At 42.0% G+C, this 20707-nt stretch overlaps 1 protein-coding gene and 1 non-coding gene across 2 annotated transcripts in view; one reads left to right on the forward strand and one right to left on the reverse strand.

Annotated features, from left to right (window-relative positions):
* LOC126297767 (Down syndrome cell adhesion molecule-like protein Dscam2) overlaps positions 1-20707 on the forward strand; it is a 1507668-nt gene that overhangs the window by 364009 nt on the left and 1122952 nt on the right. The window lies entirely within an intron of this gene.
* On the reverse strand, positions 16982-17056 carry Trnas-cga (transfer RNA serine (anticodon CGA)). The gene has a single exon. It is a non-coding gene; the product is annotated as a tRNA-Ser (tRNA).

Here is a 20707-nt window from a genome sequence, read left to right on the forward strand (position 1 = left end):
GGACAAGTCATTCAGTAGTTCCCCAACAGATAGCGCTGCTTCGCATCGTTTAGAATGCTAGCAGAAAGCCGGGCGGAATGAGGATCCATTAATTCTTAATTTGAGGGGTTATTTAAAACACAAACAATAAGAAGGCATTCGTAATTCATAGAAAATAAACGTGAATGCATCATTGGCTGTTGTTCGAAAGTAACAGGAAATAGCTTATGTATTTTCGTTGTTCATCAGATTAAAATTTAGTATCCTTTCTCATTTCAAACGTTGATAGTTCTCTAGCGTATCTTTAGGTTTTCGTAACAGTACTAGAAGTGCTTATACCGAAATCTGGAACACGAATTCCGTCGTTAAAATGTAGTAATTAGTGGTCGTGATTAAGTGATTATTGAAGTATATTTCGCTTTGCCCTGTCACATGCGAGGTGTCATCAACAGTTTGTCTCGTCATTGTGTTGTCGTAAGGAAAACTGTGAGTTGTCTAGCATTTAAATCATTATCTTGTAACATATGGTATTGCTGACTACCCCAAACTGTCCCAGACAGACTTGTTTCATCACAGGATCCACTGAAATTTTAAATTGTAAACCAATTATTCTTCTCTCGTCTTTCTTTGGATGATAAACTCCTGGTGGAAGAATAAAAGCCGACGCCAAGTCTGTCTATTACAAATCTCAAGGAAAATTTGTAAGAAGTTTCCAAACACAATAGTACAATTCAAAGCCGTGGTTAAGTAGCAGCGTTGTAAGGAATAAACTTTTTTTTTTCTTCTGTTTACTGTCTGGAATGGTTAATGACAGCTTTGAATGGCATAAGTGGGGAATAGGCGAAGAGAGACTTCAAAATTTCCTTACGAAAGCTAAAAAGCATCGATGTTCTATTTCACATATCACAGCGGCTGTTAATTAGAATGAGCAAGGTACAATACCAAGCAAGATGGCACAGTGTTTAGCACGCTGGACTCGCAGCCGAAATGACGACGGTTCAAACCCGTGTTCGCCGGCCGGTGTGGCCGAGCGGCTCTAGCCGCTTCAGTCTGGAACCGCGCGACCGCTACGGTCGCAGGTTCGAATCCTGCCTCGGGCATGGCTGTGTGTGATGTCCTTAGGTTAGTTAGGTTTAAGTAGTTCTAAGTTCTATGGGATTGATGACCTCAGATGTTAAGTCCCATAGTGCTCAGAGCCATTTGAGCCGTTTTTTGAAACCCGCGTTCGGCCGTCTTCATTTAGACTTTCCGTGATTTCCCTAAATAGTTTCACGCAAATGCCGGGATGGTTCCTTTGAAAGGACACGGACGAATTCCTTCCCCAATCCGATGGGACCGATGACCTCGCTGTTTGGTCCCATCCCCCAAATCAACCAACCAAGATACAGTAAGAATTGACCATACTCTTTCAGAAGCAACACGCTTGGAATCTTTGTAATACAACGAGCAGGTTGCTCGAAACAGAGATATAATGAGGAGACTTATTTCGACTATCTGCTTATTAGCACGGCAAGAGTTGACGCTTCGAGATCATGACGAATCTGAGGTGTCAGTAAATAAAGGAAATTATTTAAAACTTCTGTATTTCTTGGCGGAAGAAGAACCATACATGAAAGATCATTTAGCATCTTATGGAGCATTTAAAGGAACTTCCTCTGACAGACAGAATAAATTAACAGCTTGTTTTAAGGACGTTGTTAAAAACAAATTTCAAGTGAAGTTAAAAATAATCCTTTTATATCGGTACAAGCCGATGAAACAACGAATGTTCAACTAGTAGTAAAATGAGTGTAATTTTTCGTTATCTCAAATAACGAATCAGTAGATATACGACAGAGATTCGTAACGTCTTATGACGTATCCAAAGGACAGAGTGCAAAAGGCATAGCCACTGTTTTGTTGCAAGTTCTAAGCAGTTGGAATATTCGTATCGCAAATATATGACGGCTGATGCGCAAAGTCAGGGAAAAATTATGGTGCCCATTCTAGTGCGAAACAAGGACATCCTCATGCTCTCTTTATACACTAGTACGCACCTCAGTTGAACCTATGCTTGTAAAACAATTTACGCAAGTAAAAATTTTTGTGGCAAATCTATCAGGATTTCGCTCATTTGTTAGCCGTTCTAGTAAAAGAAGTGAACTTCTGGGGGAAAAGGAATTTAAGCTACCAATTCTTATGAAACAAGCTGGAATTTTCATTCACGCGCTGAACAAACCATTATTCTTCATTATACAGGCCCGAGAGCAGCGTTTAACGACGTGATAAACAATTAATGGCGAGATGATCATTTTTACATCAAGCAACTGGGCTAAATAGTATACTGGATGATCAAACTTTTCTTTTTCTACTTCAGCTCCATAGTTCGATTTTCCAGCATAAAAGTATCTTGCATGACATCTTGCAAAGTAAAACTGTGGATATAAGCAGCTGCAAGCTCGACATTGAAAACTGCGTTAAGGGTGTTGAAAGACTAAGGCGTGAGGAAATTATTCTGAAATGCATAGTGGAAGCTAAGAGCCTTTTAAATTCAGCAGGTGTGTCTGAAATTAATGTTAACGAAACACAAGCGAGTATTCAGGAATTTAGAAGGCTAGCATTCGAAATAACTGGCACAGTAGTAGCAAACATGGAAACTAATTTCCAGGATTTTCAGGAAACGGCTGTTACAGAACTTGTAAACGAGGAAAAATTCTCCGGTTATTGTAGGCCAAACAATTTCTCTATTGTGCAGTAGTGGGGATAAACGTCCACAGCCGCAGAGCCTTCTTAAATCCGTTGTAAGCAATGGTTTAAAAAACGTGTTTACTGAATGTGTGAAATTATTGTCGTTGGTTATTGCAATTTCAGCAACCACCGCGTCTTGTGAAAGAATGAGGAATTCATTAAAACACGCTAAAATGTAGCTTCGAAACACAATGGCAGATGACAAACTGTCAAGCTTGTCCATTCTGACTACAGAGTTGGGAACTGTGAAATTTTTAATCAAACGACGGGAGTTCATATCTCATGTTATCGATGTTTACGCCCAGAAAAAGGACAGGAGGATAGAACTAATTTATAAAAGATATAACGGTTACCTACTGTGTGTTGTATTTCTATCAATGCGTGGCTGTTTAATATTTTTATACATTTATTTATAACAATTTCTGTAGTAGTTTCAGCCTTAGTTGAAATATGTAACTAAGTTACTTTTGCAGTATTTCTGTTTTACAAGTTTTCGTTTTAAGATTTCTTTCCTTTTTCGAAATTTGTAATTCTCAGCCTACCCTACACAAAATGCCACGCTACGCCACTGCTGATTGATATGCAGTGATTTCGACCGACGCGCTAGAGATCTCCCTGAATGAAGTCAGCCAGCCGCGGTGGTCTAGCGGTTCTAGGCGCTCAGTCCGGAACCGCATGACTGCTACGGTCGCAGGTTCGAATCCTGCCTCGGGTATGGATGTGTGTGATATCCTTAGGTTAGTTAGGTTTAAGTAGTTCCAAGTTCTAGGGGACTGATGACCACACATGTTAAGTCCCATAGTGCTCAGAGCAATTTGAACCATTTGAATGAAGTCTGACAACTACGCGGCACTTGTTTCACAGTGGGCAGTCCTGAGCATGCACACGTGTAGAGCGTTCAGTTCAGAGAGACGATAAAGACTGGTGGTCAATTTAATATTGTCCGTTATAATAATGTATATTCTCTAAATTAGAAAGATTTTCATTGCCACTTCCCCCTTAAATGAGATTTTGTGAGATTTTACTGGATCCTTCCCCCCACTTTTTCAGCTTACGTAATTAATTGATGTCCTCTATGCACTACACATAGCATCCTCTGACCTCCATCACCCTCCACATGTAAGGAAATTAGTAACTGGAAAACGTTGCGAGCGTAATGAGCTGTTTATGACACCCATAGATAGGTATTTTTCAGACAATCCAGAATCGCGCTTCCGTAATTTAAAGCTCTCGCTGGAAATTCATTGCACAAAATAAATTGGACTTAAAGGAGACTATATGGAACGTAAATGCGTTTTTGAGCTAAAGCACCCAGCCTTTCATTGCCTGTCGCAGAAATATTATTCTTTCTGTCAGATGTCAATTGAACATGAACATGGATGCTGACACGAAACACCCTATACAGAAACATGTTGCGATGCACAGGCGATGTTGCAATCTCATAGGTAAGCTGCCCCGTAGTAAAGGTAAGTTCAGTTTTCGTACAGAAAAAGGACATAGGAAACAAGAAACGGAATGATGGTATTGACAAAATGAAGGTGAATTATACTTTTTTCTGCAGAGAAAAGGAAGAATGAGATCTACTGTTTAGCCAATTTCGCGAAATGGACCATATTTGTAGAGCGGCAACTGCTTCGAGTATTGACCTCTGTCATCCCTAAACACTGCTTCCTGTTTAGGCAGTAACATATGTAACGCAAGTGCAGTAGTTCCATCGATCAAGGCGGAGAAGAGCACTCCCATTTAAGAGATTGGCAGTCCAAATTCTCTTCCAGCCACCCAGATTTAGGATTTCCATCGTTTCTTAAATCACTTAGGGACAATATGAAGATGATTTCATCGAAAAAAATGTGGGCGATTTCTCTCCGTATCCTTCTCTAATCAAAGTATGTGCACCGCCTGCAATGACGTCGCTTCAACAGAGCGTTAAACATTAGTCTTTCTTTGTTTCTTAGCGGTAATTCCGTCCTGAAAGAACACCACTTATGTCCGCATTTTACCACAATACGATCGCGTGAAAATGAACTTTAAAATGGTAAACAAGCAGTGTGGTATATTACGATGCACAGTTTTTGCAGTAAACCTATCATGTTTTGGAAACAAATGGAAGGCAGATTATCATGTCTCATGATTTCTTTTAAACAGCTGTCCACGTTTCAAGATTCATGCTACAGCTGTCAGTTGTCTTTCCGTAGAGCTTTGCTTTCATTTATAGCGGACCCTGATATAGAAACAATTACCTCAGTCATTGAAGCCGTGGTCGGCTTTTAATGTGCTCAACTGTCATCGATGTCGATGTCGATGTGGAAGTAAGATACTTTCTTCACTCGGTCCTCTTGACGTTCGCTACTCCTGAGAAAAAACTGATTTTTGATCATCATATCTCTTACGTGGTACATTCGTGCTTTTACATCTTTAGGTTTTTGTAATTTCAGGCACTGAATCTGAAACAGAGCTTCTCAGGAAATGTACACCAACTAATAATCCACTCAGTTTGAAACTGCAGTTTGTTCGGCGGAATCTAGTTAAGAGCTGTTAGACACGAGAGATCAAGATAGCCCGGGTATTGTACAGAGTGATATGCAGATCCATACCAGTTAAATAAGAAATGTGTATCCTGCAGGCGTTTTTACGTCTCTCAATTACCAATCGGTTGGGGGATGTAAGCGAAAGTTCTTCAATGAATTTCAAATCTGTACCTTAATAGGCAGGCCGGAGTGGCCGAGCGGTTCTAGGCGCTACAGTCTGGAACCTCGTGACCGCTACGGTCGCAGGTTCGAATCCTGCCTCAGGCATGGATGTGTGTGATGTCCTTAGGTTAGTTAGGTTTAAGTAGTTCTAAGTTCTAGGGGACTGATGACCTCAGATGTTAAGTCCCATAGTGCTCAGAGCCATTTTTTTGTACCTTAATATTAGTTATGTAGTTACATAGTTGGGTAATTGTTTATTAATCCATAGATCAGTTATAAAATTATATCAGACATCTCATCTTAATTAGAAAAGGAAATATTTTTGAAAGTACAACTGTTTAGTGCACACATTAATATCCTCTCTTGTAGGACTATTTATTATGTTGTGTTGTTAAATTTTGATATGTATTGCATATAGTTTTCTTGTACATGTTTGCATACAAATTTACAATTAATATAAAATATTTTTACACTGTTAATTTATGTCATATCACTGGTCACTGTCACACTACACATAAACACAGACCATACTACTCTACACTGCCCGTATGCCGAGCCCTTTCCCTCTCATACACACATTAATTCGGCTGGTATCAGGATATAGATGATCAGAAATCAACTGACGCCTAACTAATGTTGACTTCCTAGAACTATTACTTCTCCTCCTCCTTTTTCCTAGTTTGAGACTAATCCGTAGCTCGACATTCACGGAGACAGAAGAACTTCTTCTAGCTTCGGTATGAAGCGGTTTGGAAAAAATGAGTGACTCCCTAACCTGAATTCCACATTTCACACAGGTTTCCCCAATAAGAGGTTTATAGCTATACGAGGGTAATCCCAAAAGTAAGGTCTCCTATTTTTATAAGTACATAGACCTATTTATTTCTACAATGGTTTACATCAGTTTACAGCTTGAACATTTAGCTATTTTTCGACATCATCAACATTTCTGTCGATGAATTTTTGTAGACGCAGTGGCAGTTTTTGTATGCCCATGTCATACCAGCTCGCCGCCATGCTGTTCAGAAAGTTATTAACCTGTTCTTTCACCTCGTCGTCGGAGCTGAACCGCTTCCCGGCCAAATGTTCTTTTAACCTAGGGAACAGGTGATAGTCACTGGGCGCCAAGTCAGGACTATGTTTCACTGAAACTGTTGCAGGAGAGCATCGGTATGCCGAGCGATGTGTGGGCGAGCATTGTCATGGAGAATTGCTCAACATTCCTCGTCTCCGGTTCTGAATTGCCCGTTTGAATTTTGTTCAGAGTCTCACAGTAGCTGTCAGCGTTAATTGTGGTCCCAGCGATTCAGCTCCGACGACGAGGTGAAAGAAGAGGTTCATAACTTTCTGAACAGCATGGCGGCGAGCTGGTATGACATGGGCATACAAAAACTGCCACAGCGTCTACAAAAATGCATCACCAGAAGTGGTGATTGTGTCGAAAAACAGCTAAATGTTCAATCTGTAAGCTGATGTAAACCACTGTAGAAATAAACAGGTCTATGTACTTATAAAAAAATAGGAGACCTTACTTTTGTGATTCCCCTCGCACTATTCCAATACAATCAAGACTATCCCTCTTTCACTTTACTCACAGGTTTCTACAGCAGTTGGTTAACCATCACGTACCCCAATTACTTGAATTCGAGAGACTGCTGTTAGGAACCTATTCCCAATAAGGGCAGCAGTTTTTTCATACATATCTTCTATACTATCTCCCAGTAGGGCAGATAGTACGGAACCAGTTTTTCAGAAGCGTCCAGGTCAATCCACACCACCAAGACGAACGCAGTAAGGTTGCTTTTGGACTGAAAGATGACGAACCATCGCCCCATTAACCCGCCCGGCTAGCCGCCCGGTCTAACGCGCTGCTTCCCGAGGGGTTGGTGTGCCGGTCCCCAACACGGATTCGCCTGGAGGATTAGTGTCGCTGTCCGTTGTGCCGGCCAGCCTGTGGATGGTTTCCAAGGCAGTTTTCCATCTGCCTCAGCGAATGCTGGCTGGTTCCCCTTATTCCGCCTCAGCTACACTACGTCGGCAATTGCTGCCTAAACACTGTGTCCATATACGCGTACGCCATAATTACTCTAACGCGCAACCATTGGGGTTACACTCGTCTGGCATGACACGTTCCCAAGAGGGGACGGGGGGAGGGGGTGCGGGAGGGGCGGGGTTCCACTGAGGGCTTGTTTTGGGGTTACAGTGGGACGAAGCCTCGCAAAAGTTTCTAGGACCCCGGTTCAATACACAATACACACCGTGCAATTAAATCATGTACCAAATCAATATGCAGTTTCCCGGTGTCAACAAACTTTAACCAAATGTGCGCGTTTCTGTCCCTAAGTTTACTTCTCGAAAGATCGTACGCAAATTTCGAAATAACATATACAAACCGTTTCAATTTTCTTCAGCAAACGATCAGTAAGGGTAGTAACTCAGTGATCATTACAATATTTTGATTCTATTTCCCCGTGTCAACATGGGATTCATTTCTTTTTAGTCGTGATTCTCGTTTAGCTAGGCTGTTACATAATGCCCAAGAGTCGCTGTGTGTGTGTGTGTGTGTGTGTGTGTGTGTGTGTGTGTGTGCTGTAGTACATTTAAGTGAGGCGGAGGAACCAAAACGGAACCAAATTTTGTTTGGATTGCTTCGCCTCAGCAATACCAATTAAATTCGCTGAATGTATAAAAGAATAACAACCATTCCAGCAGATACGCGAATGAGTAGGGAGAAGTGGTATTACTTTTTTCTCAGGCGTCTGGCGGCAATTTAGCTACACTGCGGCAAGCGACGTCAGCAATGCAAGTATGATGCTGCAGTATATGTGGTTTCAAATGGCAAATGACAGAAAACTACTGTTATGGAAATTACGAGTATAAACGTTATACTAACTCAGTATTGGTATTCGAATCCTCTTCACTAATTAGGAATATCTTAGTGAGTTGTGACTCTATAGATAAATCATGGATACTAATACAGAAGAATATTTTTTTTTAAAAAAAAGGAAGAAATCAGGCACTCAGATTCATCGTGTTCAGATGTACCGGTTCCGATTTGTATTCAAAAAAGTGAACAAGATAACGTCCTCAAAAAGGTTGGCCATTTCTATCTGAAACACAAAGGGCATGCTGTTACATCGCACGTGCCGGTTTGTAAGTCACAATGTTGTGAGTTTTAATGTCATACGAATGTCTATGCAACACTCATTTCTGCTCAGTGGCTCTCTGTATTACAGAAATTTCCTTTTCTATTTCCCCTTACCACCATATGCTACATGAATTTTGTAAACCTATTGGGCTCAGCTGAGAAATGACCTGGATGCTGTACCTCCGAATAAAATGTTCTGAAACTCGAGTGTCCGTGTAGTAAAAATATTAAAAATAGGATGAAGTGTAGATGGCCCATATAATTGCATTGTTTGTGATAGAGTGTGCTTGTAATTGAACTGTCTTAAACTATTTACTGCATGGGTACTCAACTTTGTAGGAGTGATATTCAGACTGTGCACTGCAGGAATTTCGTTTTTACTAGTGGTAATGTCACGGCTTGCCGTTAGGCGCCGCTACTGGTTCTGCGACGTAGGTTTGAAACACAAGCATCAGAGTGCATTAAATTTGCACGCAGTCAACAGGGGTCCGGACAAGGAGCGCAGGGCTTACTAGTAAAGATATTTTATCAAAACAACAGCAACAGTGCTGTTGTTGCTCGCGAGTATCGAAGCTGACGTCTACTACCATGAAACAAAACTTGAAGGAATTATCTTTCATGATGCGTACTCATTAATGTAATTTTTCATTAATTTTCCAATTAAATTTATACTTAAAACTGGGGAGTTCTTTTTCAAACACTCTGTGTAATAATTCCAACTTTACGAGAGACGATGTACAGCAACACGCGCTTAAATTATTGTTGAGGCTTTATGAAATTCAAATAGAATTGAGACTAGAGTTAATAAGGAAACATAAGCGGCCTGTAAATTGCAGTAGTAACTACATTTTGACAAGCAGTAGGGTTTATTGCTCCAGTTACTTTCCAGCAAACAATAATATTTTCAAGAATTACATTTCGTTTTCCTTCGATTGCTATAAATGATTATTTTTTCGTCTGGAATGGTTCGTAATTAAAAATTTTACTCAGAATATGCCAAACGCTTCGTAATACTACGGAGCAGCTTTTGCGGTGTACAGAACGGAAAGCTGTAGGCACTTCTTAAGGTTTTAGTTTAAAGCTGCTGAACGGATGACGTGAAAAGCTAGCACCTACGCTAGGCGAATTTGCCGACGCCAGAAGACGGCGAATAAATTCGTCGCTTTGAGGGACTGCATTATTTAAGCTTCAAAAAATTCGGGGCAGCGAACGTAGGCAGAGGGTGGAAGCAAAAGAGGTCAACAATTTTTCGCCGCTCCTGCGCATGACGATAATAAATTAGACGGTGGCGGGTGGCGGCTCCTCGCCAGCGATTTCGTTCACGTCACGAGCAGATTCTCCCGGCTCCTCCGAGGAGCGCCAGTTACCATGGCGACGGACGCGTCAATATGTTGCGAGACGCCTTCGGCTTTTGAGGGCAACGGCTTGTGTAAATTAACTACCGCCTCCAGCGGCTTCTCAAATCGATGCCGCCAAATTAAATCTTCTGATTCGCGAGCAATTTCGCTTGCGGAGTAATTTGAGATGAACTGATCTCGTTACAAAGCTGTTTCGGATAAAACGGGTTCTCTGCGGCAATAAACAGGACATATTTTTATTGCAGAAAAAGAGGGAGAAAAAAAGTCATCGCATATTTATAGCTGATCTCCTACTAATGACTCAGATGCTTCCATTACTTCCATAGTGCAGTATTGCTCTTTGCAACGATCGCTGGGTGATGCTGACGTGTTGCAGTCTCGGTTGATATTTTCGTTTTCCTCTGTAAATTGGCCAGTAAGAGAAAAAACACATCACTGAAATTACGCAGTATTTTCACACTGCCAGCTCGCGAATTCCATTTAACATTACGCCACAACAAAGTACTTCAAAGACAATCGAAGACGTGTCACTCTACTGTGAAATTATAAGATGGTTAATACAAACTACTTTCAAATTCAATACGGCCCACTATTTATAAACCGGCCGTTATGGCCGTGCGGTTCTAGGCGCTTCAGTCTGGAACCGCGTGACCGCTACGGTTTCAGGTTCGAATCCTGCCTCGGGCATGGATGTGTGTGATGTCCTTAGGTTAGTTAGGTTTAAGTAGTTCTAGGTTCTAGGGGACCGATGACCACAGCTGTTAAGTCCCATAGTGCTAAAAGCCATTTGAACCACTATTTATAATTTTGATGTTCACCTCGATTATTGACGACATTTTATGACTACCATGTGGCTCCAAGCTATGACAGCTAGAGTTGTGCTCTACCAAAATTATGGTTCGGTAGTTTTGTTACACTACATGATGAAGTAAATGGTAGGCTTACAGGTAGTATTAGTAGCATTGGTAGGGAAAGAAACATAATTGAATGTTTAAGTATGAGACTGGAAGCGACGCCTTGTCTTTGGTTTTTGTTTCTTTGTTAGCTTGTTAGTCCATCGCGTAGTTTCTGTCCTTACAAAATATAAATTGCGTTTTATATGCAATTAAAATTCGTTGATCACCCCACTTCTGTGCTTTTATGTAAGCAAAGCAATTACTTTTGCTGCAAGTACAATTTGCATTCTCAAATATAATAAAAAATTATTGTTGTTATTTTGTACTCAATAGGAAGTTCTTCATCATTATCAATGGCAAGAGCTTCCTGTTATTATTGATAAGTGCGAAAGTGATTTACAAAAGATACTAAAATTTCTTATATAAGCTCTACGAAGTAGTGAAGTAACGTTTGTTACGCTGTTGTCTTGCTTTTATCTAACTTAATCTTTTTCCCAAAAATTGCGTTTTCTAGAGCAATATGATATATTTGTAATGTTTTTTTTATTTTCACTTCAACATCCCTGTGTTTCACGCTACAAGTTTGTAAATAACAGCTGAATTAAATATTGATAATTTCAGTTTTGCTATAAATATTTTTATTTTTAAGTAACAGATTGGAGTATAACTACGTAGGACAGAAATGTTCCGTAAGTTACGCGACACCTTATACACCCTCACTCAGTTTCTACACGGTTCATCGCTTCAGTTTCTAGGGAAATCTTGTGAGACACTGATCTCATACACAAACAAAGCGATCGAAGTGAGGTAATGCACGATAAGTGTGCAACACACTTAACATACAGGTAACGCGGTTACGATCTTAACTGACCAATGCTACTATGAAAACTACGTTGTTTACGCTTTCTTACGATAGTCTATAGTGGCGGAGAGTAGTTTTGTAATTGAAGTTACAGCTGTAATGTCATCAGACTTATTTCATTGTTGAAGCAGTAAAATCTACATCATCTACAACAAAAATGTATATTCATACAAACAAAGACCAGGTATCGAACTATAGTTATCAAGGCTGAAGTATTGTACGGTGGCAAAACGCTTACACTCCACAGATAAGGTGTTCTGGAAGATATCCTAAACGATGAACACAAAATTGTAAGAAAAATTCTTGGCTCAAAACGAAAGGAAGATATACGGACTACTATCCTGAAAGAGACTGCCTAGCTAGCTGTGCTGTCTAACGCACTACTTCCCAGGCGGGAAGGCTTGCCGGTCCCCGGCACGAATCCGCCCGGCGGATTAGTGTCGAGGTCCGGTGTGCCGTCCAGCCTGTGGATGGTTTTTAAGGCGGTTTTCCATCTACCTTGGCGAACGCAGGCTGGTTCCCCTTATTCCGCCTCAGTTACACTATGTCGGCGCTTGCTGCGCAAACACTGTCTGCACGTATGCGTACACCACCATTACCCTACCATGCAAACATTTGGGGCTGTACTCGTCTGGTATGAGACGTTCCTGGGGGGTACACTGGGGGCCGAACCGCACAATAAACCTGGGTTTGGTGTGGGGCGGTGGTGGGGTGGGTGTACTGCTGTGGCCTGTTGTAGGCTTGTGAACCATTGAGGGCTACCTCGGGACGACGCCTCAACGTCTTTTCTATGTCCCCAGTTTAAGACAACCTATCGAACATCTCGTGGCAGGAATAAGAAAAAGAAGACTGGAACTTTATGGGCATATCCACAGGCTTCCAGCATCAAGACACACACAGAATTGCGATGTAGACAGAACAAGTCAGAACTCCTACACCGGAACCAGCAGGTCAAGAAGAATTTCGAAAAGACTTATATAGATCCATCAGACATTTTAAGGGATACTTATACAGACAAAAAACTGGCGAATTGGAAGTACTACCAGAGAATGAAGTCACCACCAGACCAGGTACAAAGTGGTCTGAAGAAAGGAAAAGAATCCATCGAGAAGAAATGAGAGCTGCTTGGAAACTCCAGAAATTGAAACATAATACTTATGCGTAATCTGACAGGGTCCAGTCGCACCTGATAATAATAATAATAAAGCCGTGAAAGATACAGAAATTTTCAACTGAGGCGTTACCTGCCAGTCGCTAAATGAAGTGTAAATGGCTAGTCTCACTGGCTGCTGATTATTATTATTGTTATTTCCAGTGGTAAACACGTACTTTCGACGGTGTTTTCAATATCATTTTGGTGGCTCTACGTGATCTAATCATCAATGAGTAACTTTGGCTGGAGGTGACATACTTGGAGAAACTTGTGGACTCACTTCTTCCCACAACAAAGGCCTTATCTTGGGACAGGTATTTTCTCAAGGTATTAGCGCGATGTCTCCTTGCCCTGTGTGCTTGCATCAGTAAACGAAACTGTATACGAGAGACCAGTGCGACCTTTTATGGAGTACTGTTGTAGTATTTAGACTCCTTTCAAGAAAGACTAAGTATAGGCATTGAAAGAATTCAGACACACACTGCTAGAACTGTTATGGGTCGATGCAGCTTATACGATAGGGTAACAGAGATCCTGTGGAAAATTCGATGAAAATCTTTGGAAGGAAGGTGACGTTCTTCTCACGAGACCATGTCGGGAAAATTTAGAGAAACGGTTTTCGTGGTCGACGGTGCAACAGTACTGCTGCCTCCATTTATTATCGAACGTCCAGACGCTTACAGACTTCTTGCTCCACATGCGAAAGGAACTGGACAAAAAGTACGAAAAATTGTTCATCATACTCTCTACAATTTCATCTTGACAATATGTGTAAATAACCTCATATGGCTGATTGCCGCATCCTGTGATTATTAAAATCTAGCTTGATCGTATGTAGTAGAAACTGGTGCCCGGCGAACATTTTTTTGCCCTTAACACGTATGTTTCATTTCATTCGACATTGTTACCTGCCATATCAGATAAGGGATTTTTTTATTATATGGAAAGGCACATTATTCTAACAATAACGATAAATTTTAATCGTAACAGGCCTAGCTTTACAGCCGGCCGGGGTGGCAGAGCGGTTCTAGGCGGTACAGTCTGGAACCGCGCGACCGCTACGTCGCAGGTTCGAATCCTGCCTCGGGCATGGACGTGTGTGATGTCCTTAGGTTAGTTAGGTTTAAGTAGTTCTAAGTTCTAGGGAACTGATGACCTCAGAAGTTAAGTCCCATAGTGCTCAGAGCCATTTTTGAACCTAACTTTACAGTAGAAAATATTAAATACATCATCTAGACCAAAGACTGTGAACTCTCTGTTCAACATTCGACAGCAAGCGAGTAATACACACATCAAAGAGTTTTGCATCACTTCGGTTCCGAGAGTCCCGGAACCTATACAGAAAATTGGAATAGAGATCAACAGAAACATCATTTCCGCCCTTTTTATTGCTCATGAAAACCATACCTTGCATATTGTACCACCATACAGCGAAACCCTGAGTGGTGGTGGTCCAGATTGCTCTTCACACGGATACCAGTAGCACGTCCTCTTGCATTGTTGCATGCCTGTATTCGTCGTGGCATACTATCCACAAGTTCATCAAGTCACTATTCGTCTAGATTGGAGGGTTAATGTCTGGAGAACATGCTGGCCATTCTAGACGAGCGATGTCGTAATCCTGAAGGAAGGCTTTCACAAGATGTGCACGATGGGGCTGAAGTTGCGCGTCATGAAGCCTATTGCGTACAGTTTCAGTCATAACACTACGTCCTGTGGTTGCACGAAAATCATTGTTCAACATGGTGTCGTTGCTGTCAGGATTCCTCCGAGCCATAATCCGTAGGTAGCAGTCATCCACTGCAGTAGTAGCTCTTTGGCGGCCTGAGCGAGACATGTTATCGACAGTTCCTGTCTCTCTGTATCTCCTCCATGTCAGAAATACATGGCTTTGGTTCACTACAAGACGCCTGGATGATTTCCTCCTTGAGAGTCCTTCCTGGCACAAAGTAACAATGCGGACGCGATCGAACCGCGGTATTGATCGTTTAGGCATGGTTGAACTACAGACAACACGAGCCGTGTACCTCCTTCCTGGTGGAATGACTGGAACTCCTCCATCTAATAGGCGCTGCCCATGCATACTTGTTTACGTCTTTGGACGGGTTTAGTGGCATCTCTGATCAGTCAAAGGGACTTATTTATTTATTTAATCGTATGGTGATTTTATACAATATACAGTTGATATAAGGCAAATGATTTTATACAATATACATATGATATTAGATGAGATTAAACCTTGAAGTCCGTATTTTTCAACCACTTAATTAAGCTGGGTGTGAGAGTGAACAAGTCATCGGGAATTCCAGGGTATGAATGAAGTGGACAGCGTTGGACTAAATGTTCAGTTGTCTGCTCTTCTTGATTACCTTCACACATTGGTGAATGGGTCCAGTATCTGAAGTACCTACAACAACCATTTCCAGTCCTTAACCTGTTGAGGCGGCACCGAAGTTTCCTCGGTAGGTCAAAACCTTTTGGCTTGTTTGTGGGATCAAGGTGATGGGCTCTTGTTCCCAATGTTTTTGTTGACCATTCATGCTTCCAGCTTTCATTTAGATCAAAACCATCCGCGATGAGTTGTCCTGCAGTAACACTTGCTGGTCTTCTTGATCGCAATCGTTACTGTGGCGGATTACAGAAATCCTGGTGCAATGGCAGAGAGGGTGTTGCAGAGATTTTCTTGGCCTCCCGCCGTAGAGCTTGTTTCCACCTTAAGTGAAATGACTCAGTACAGGTAACCAGTAGCATGGGGTTGATTTGATGGGATCAGTAATATAGCGCATTGTGTCGTAAAGTTTTGTGTCTACCTTCTTCACACGTACACTTCCCAACCAGACAGGTGCGCAGTACTGGGCAGCAGAGACTGATGCCAGTTAAATGCAGACAATCAGCAGAGGTTCCCAGGTGGTACTACTGAGCGTATGTAGAATGTTGTTCCTTGCAGCAACTTTATGAGAGAGCTTGGTGATGTGCTCTTTGTAGCTCAGGGTACTATCTAGAGTGATTCCGAGATATTGTGGGAAAGAATTGTACCTCAAAGTTTGTCCATTGAGCAGATCTCTTGGTTTGTAGTTCGCAGCACGATTCGCTAGATGGAAACGAGAGACTTCAGTTTTTGACGTGCTTGGGATCAATCTCCAGGTCTTAAAGAAAGTTGACATCTTCCCCAGATCCTCCGTAAGAATTCGTTCACCATCTTCGAAATTAGTGCTCTGTGCTACCAGTGCGATGTCATCAGCATAAATGAATTTAGTTGATATTGTGGTTGGTAAATCACTGATGTATAAATTGAACAGTGATGGGGCTAAAACAGATCACTGTGGCAGTCCATTATTTAGTTTCCGTTTGTGGCTATTAGAGCTGCCTAGAAACACTTCAAATTGCCTTGCACTAAGCATGCAGGATATTCGATCCACAATTCCTCGACTTGATACAACTTGCAGTAGCTTGTAGATCAGTCCCTGTCGCCAGACAGTGTCATACGCGGCGGTCAGATCGATGAAGACAGCTGTTGATTTCAGATGGCCTTGAAAACCTGCTTCAGTATGGGTAGTTAGGGCAATAACTTGCTCGGTGCAGCTGTGTCCTTGTCTGAAGTCAGGTTGTTCAGGAGGGGTACCAGCCTCGATGAACGGTGCTTTTCTGGTTAGGAGGACTCGTTCCAAAAGTTTGAATGTACAACTGAGTAGTGCTATAGGGCGGTAGCTTTCAGGGCTGTCTTCAGGTTTGCCAGGTTTGAGAGTGACTATAACTTTCTACTGTTTGAATTGTCTGTTAAGTTTGTTCTCTTTGAGTACGTAAGTGAAGAGCGAAGTGAGCCAGCGTATGCAGTGTGGGCCCATGTTCTTAATAAATTCATTATATATGTTGTCGGGGCCAGCAGCCTTACCGACTTTCAGTTGCTAGACAGCACTTTCTACTTCTGCTGTGGAGAAGGGCCTGGAAAGCGGATCGTTTCTTGCGGCTGTGATACAATATCCACAGTCTACATCTATTCTCAGGAATTCGGGGAACTGGGATGACGCAAAAGGTTTTTTGATGCGTGTATAAGGAACAGTCAATTGAAATCGAGACAGATGGAATAAACAAACTGTTTATTGAATGAGATTTTCACTCTGCAGCGGAGTGTGCGCTGATATGAAACTCCCTGACAGATTAAAACTGTGTGCCCGACCGAGACTCGAACTCGGGACCTTTGCCTTTCGCGGGCAAGTGCTCTACCAACTGAGCTACCGAAGCACGACTCACGTCCGGTACTCACAGCTTTACTTCTGGTAGAGCACTTGCCCGCGAAAGGCAAAGGTCCCGAGTTCGAGTCTCGGTCGGGCACACAGTTTTAATCTGTCAGGAAGTTTCAAACTGTTTATTATTCCTGAAGTAATCACCGTAACTGTTAATACATTTATCCCACTATGACCGATGCCTTCATGGAAAAATGAACCATGATTATGCCTAGGCGTGCATCTCTTCGTCCCAAGCAAATCGACGGCCACAAATGTCTTTCTTCAGGGCTCCAAAAATATGAAAATTGTATGGGGAGGGATCGGGACTGTATGGAGGGTGTGTAAGCGGTTCCCAGTGAAACTTTTGCAGCGTAGTCGAAACAACGTTGGCAACATGTGGGCGTGCATTTTGTTGGCAGGCTGTTTCGATTACGATGCAGAAGTTTCGCTTGGAAGGCCTTACACATCCTCCATACAGTTACGATCTCTTCCCACGCGATTCACATAGTTTTGGGGCCCTGAAGAAAGACATTAGTGGCCGTCGGTTTGCTACGGACGAATTGGTGGACGTCTTGGTAAATCATAGTACTGTGGCAACTTCAAACATTTTTCCATGAAGGCGCTGGATGTCTAGTCTCACAATTTGATGAACATATTAACAATTATGGCTATTACTTTTGAAACAATAAACAGTTTACTTACTTTTTTATCTGTCTCATTTTCATTTGAGTTCTCCTTGTATGAACCGTTTAGTGTTGAAAGTTAACACTGAACGCAAGACTTAATTGCTGTGAAGTCCTAAAAAGCAAGTATTATCATTTTCAAATAGGGAATAGCAAGCGAAGTTGTAAATCTTATCGGTATTGGACTCTTACTATTTCATTATCACGATTTTCGTAACCTTGGATTCCCTGTATCACATGGTGCAAGTGTGTAGATAGTTCCAATAACGGAGGCCAAAGCTGAGTGTTACCCCCCCCCCCCTCCCCCCCCCCCCCCCCCCCTTGTCCTTTGCGATGTAGTGACGCGTCTGTCCACTCGATATGGACGAGAAGTCAATCTCGACTATTTCTTCCTTCAGTCAACTGTCAAAATTTAAGCACTTTATGGTAAGTGATGGCTTGTAATTTGAAAACAGAATTTCTGGAGTAAATATGAAAAAAAGATCATGGACGAGGTGGTATCATCTGGGTTTGAGGGCTTCTTTCACGTATGGTGTGTGTGTGTGTGTGTGTGTGTGTGTGTGTGTGTGTGTGTGTGTGTGTGTGTGTGTGTGTGTGTGTCTGTGTGTGTGTGTGCATTATGAGTGAAGTGCTTTGATGGCTAGTAGCGTTGACGTACTGTGAACGAATTCCTGCAGCATATGCCATTTTGTTCATATTGTGGAGCACGTGCAGCATATAAGTGTTTCCACAAGGACTCACATAGTTTGTAAATAAGTAGGTCGTGGGAATGGTATCGTACACGGTTTTTGTTGGAGCGTAAATAAACGAAACAAAAAACAGAATCTTTGAATCTGTTAATATTGCTTTTTCGTGGAGGGAGAAAGAAGATCGTAATTCCATCAACAATGATAATGGCAAAGAGCTTCCGTCGCTCTCGATATCCGATATAACGGCCCATCGGGTGTCAAAAGGAATTATGAAAGTCAGCAGACACCGCAATCCATTACTGGTCCACCCCACTTCCTCTGAGCCTCTACTTACGCCGATAAATAGGTCGGGGAATTGATCACCTGATACGCGCCGCAAGCGTAAGATTCTATCTGCCCGGATGGAGATAAAGAGAACACAACTAGTAGTCATGTTCCACGAAATGTAATTTATCGAAAAACGGCTTAAGGGCACTGAATTCGTCTCGCGTTAAGCACGTCTTTCTACAAACATCGGATTCAACATTTCATGGAAGGAGCGTTATGTTTCCAAATTAGTTTATCTACTAATAAATTTCGCTGTTGGTTCCGTCAATAAAATCTTTTGCAATGTGAGTTCTAAATGTATCGCTATATCGCCTTGAAATGATGTGTGGGACGTCACTGAGTGTTCCCGCTTTCAGAAGGAAAAGTTATGTCTGTGCTAATAAACAAAACCCTTCATTTTGTATGGCTGAACAACGCCTGGGATCTCGTTGTCAACATTGTTCTGCTAAGTTACTTTTACATCTTACAAAATACTATCGAATATTCTGCTATCTGGATACATATTTTTTCCATAAATAAGATTATGGCATCTTTGCGATGGATGTGCACTTGCACGTCTTCGAACTTTTTACACAAAGGTTTTGCATCTCTGTTCCAAGGATAACAAGTATTTTCTTTTCATCCGCTACTGGAACCCATATCTAAAGCTAAGGCTGAGAAAAAATGCCAGTGAGCTGGCATCTAGTCCGGTTACTGTTCTGTCAATGAAAAAAAAAATTGAACCTGCTGGATAAGCATATTCAAAATGGCTCTGAGCACTATGGGACTCAACTGCTGTGGTCATTAATCCCCTAGAACTTAGAACTACTTAAACCTAACTAACCTAAGGACATCACACACATCCATGCCCGAGGCAGGATTCGAACCTGCTACCGTAGCAGTCGCACGGTTCCGGACTGCGCGCCTAGAACCGCGACACCATCGCGGCCGGCGGATAAGCATAGGTTAACGCGTTACCAGATTGTGCACGAACGTTCTGGATTGAAATTTATGTCTCCACAAAGACTAGTGTGTTCGTGGGATGTGAACTTTTTGATGGAGACCAGAGACGATGAGCATAGCTCCCTCTTTGGTGCTGTTTGCGAGCAACAGGCTACACTCATTCCTTTCAGTTATTTTCACGCTCACTCACAATAACACAAAGTAATAATACACTGTACAATATTTCTTCGGAGTCGTACTGTGGTCCAAGTAATCCAGTGTCAAGACAGGTTGAAGGGGAAATGTCGAAAAAAAAAAAAGAAAACAATATGGGAAACCTCACATTACCGCCACGCTCAGTAATGAGTACAAAGAGCCATTCACTCAGCTTTGTTACCTGAACATGTGAAAAAATGACAATCTCATCCGCGTACTGTGATAAATTGTTCTCATGCAGAATACATCTCACTTCGCAGTATCGCAGCATAGGGACGAACATGTTACACTCAGGCGTGTCCCGACAAAAGGCTGGTTTGGAAAGAAGGTAAAGGCACCGACCTTGCGAAGAAAGTGGTACCCTTCGTGGGAACGTCATGTCTGGCGCTGTTATATACAAATATATGCAAAAAATAGTCCTGAGGAAAGATATAGGTCATGTCTCTATAACGTCGCTGAGCAATCAGTTGCTTGTGGCATAATATGCAATGTGTAACAATTAAGATCTCTGATGAGAGTATACCAAAACTTCGTAATATCTTCCCTGTCTTTTAATCACTATTAACTCCCAAAACGCACGACGGTAGACGAGACGTGCTGTCGAGTAATCATTATACCTGGTGGTGTCTCAGAAAACAGAACAAGACTTAGAAGAAAAGGAACCATAACTATATTATCACTCTGCAGCGGTGTGTGCGCTGATATGAAACTTCCTGGCAGATTAAAACCATGTGCCACACCGAGACTCGAACTCGAGACCTTTGTCTTTCGCGGGCATGTGCTCTACCACTTTTTTTTTAATTTTGTTGTTGAATTGATCACATTGTTCGTC

The sequence above is a fragment of the Schistocerca gregaria genome, chromosome X, assembly GCF_023897955.1.
Source record: "Schistocerca gregaria isolate iqSchGreg1 chromosome X, iqSchGreg1.2, whole genome shotgun sequence".
In the NCBI taxonomy this organism is placed as follows: Eukaryota; Metazoa; Arthropoda; class Insecta; order Orthoptera; family Acrididae; genus Schistocerca; species Schistocerca gregaria.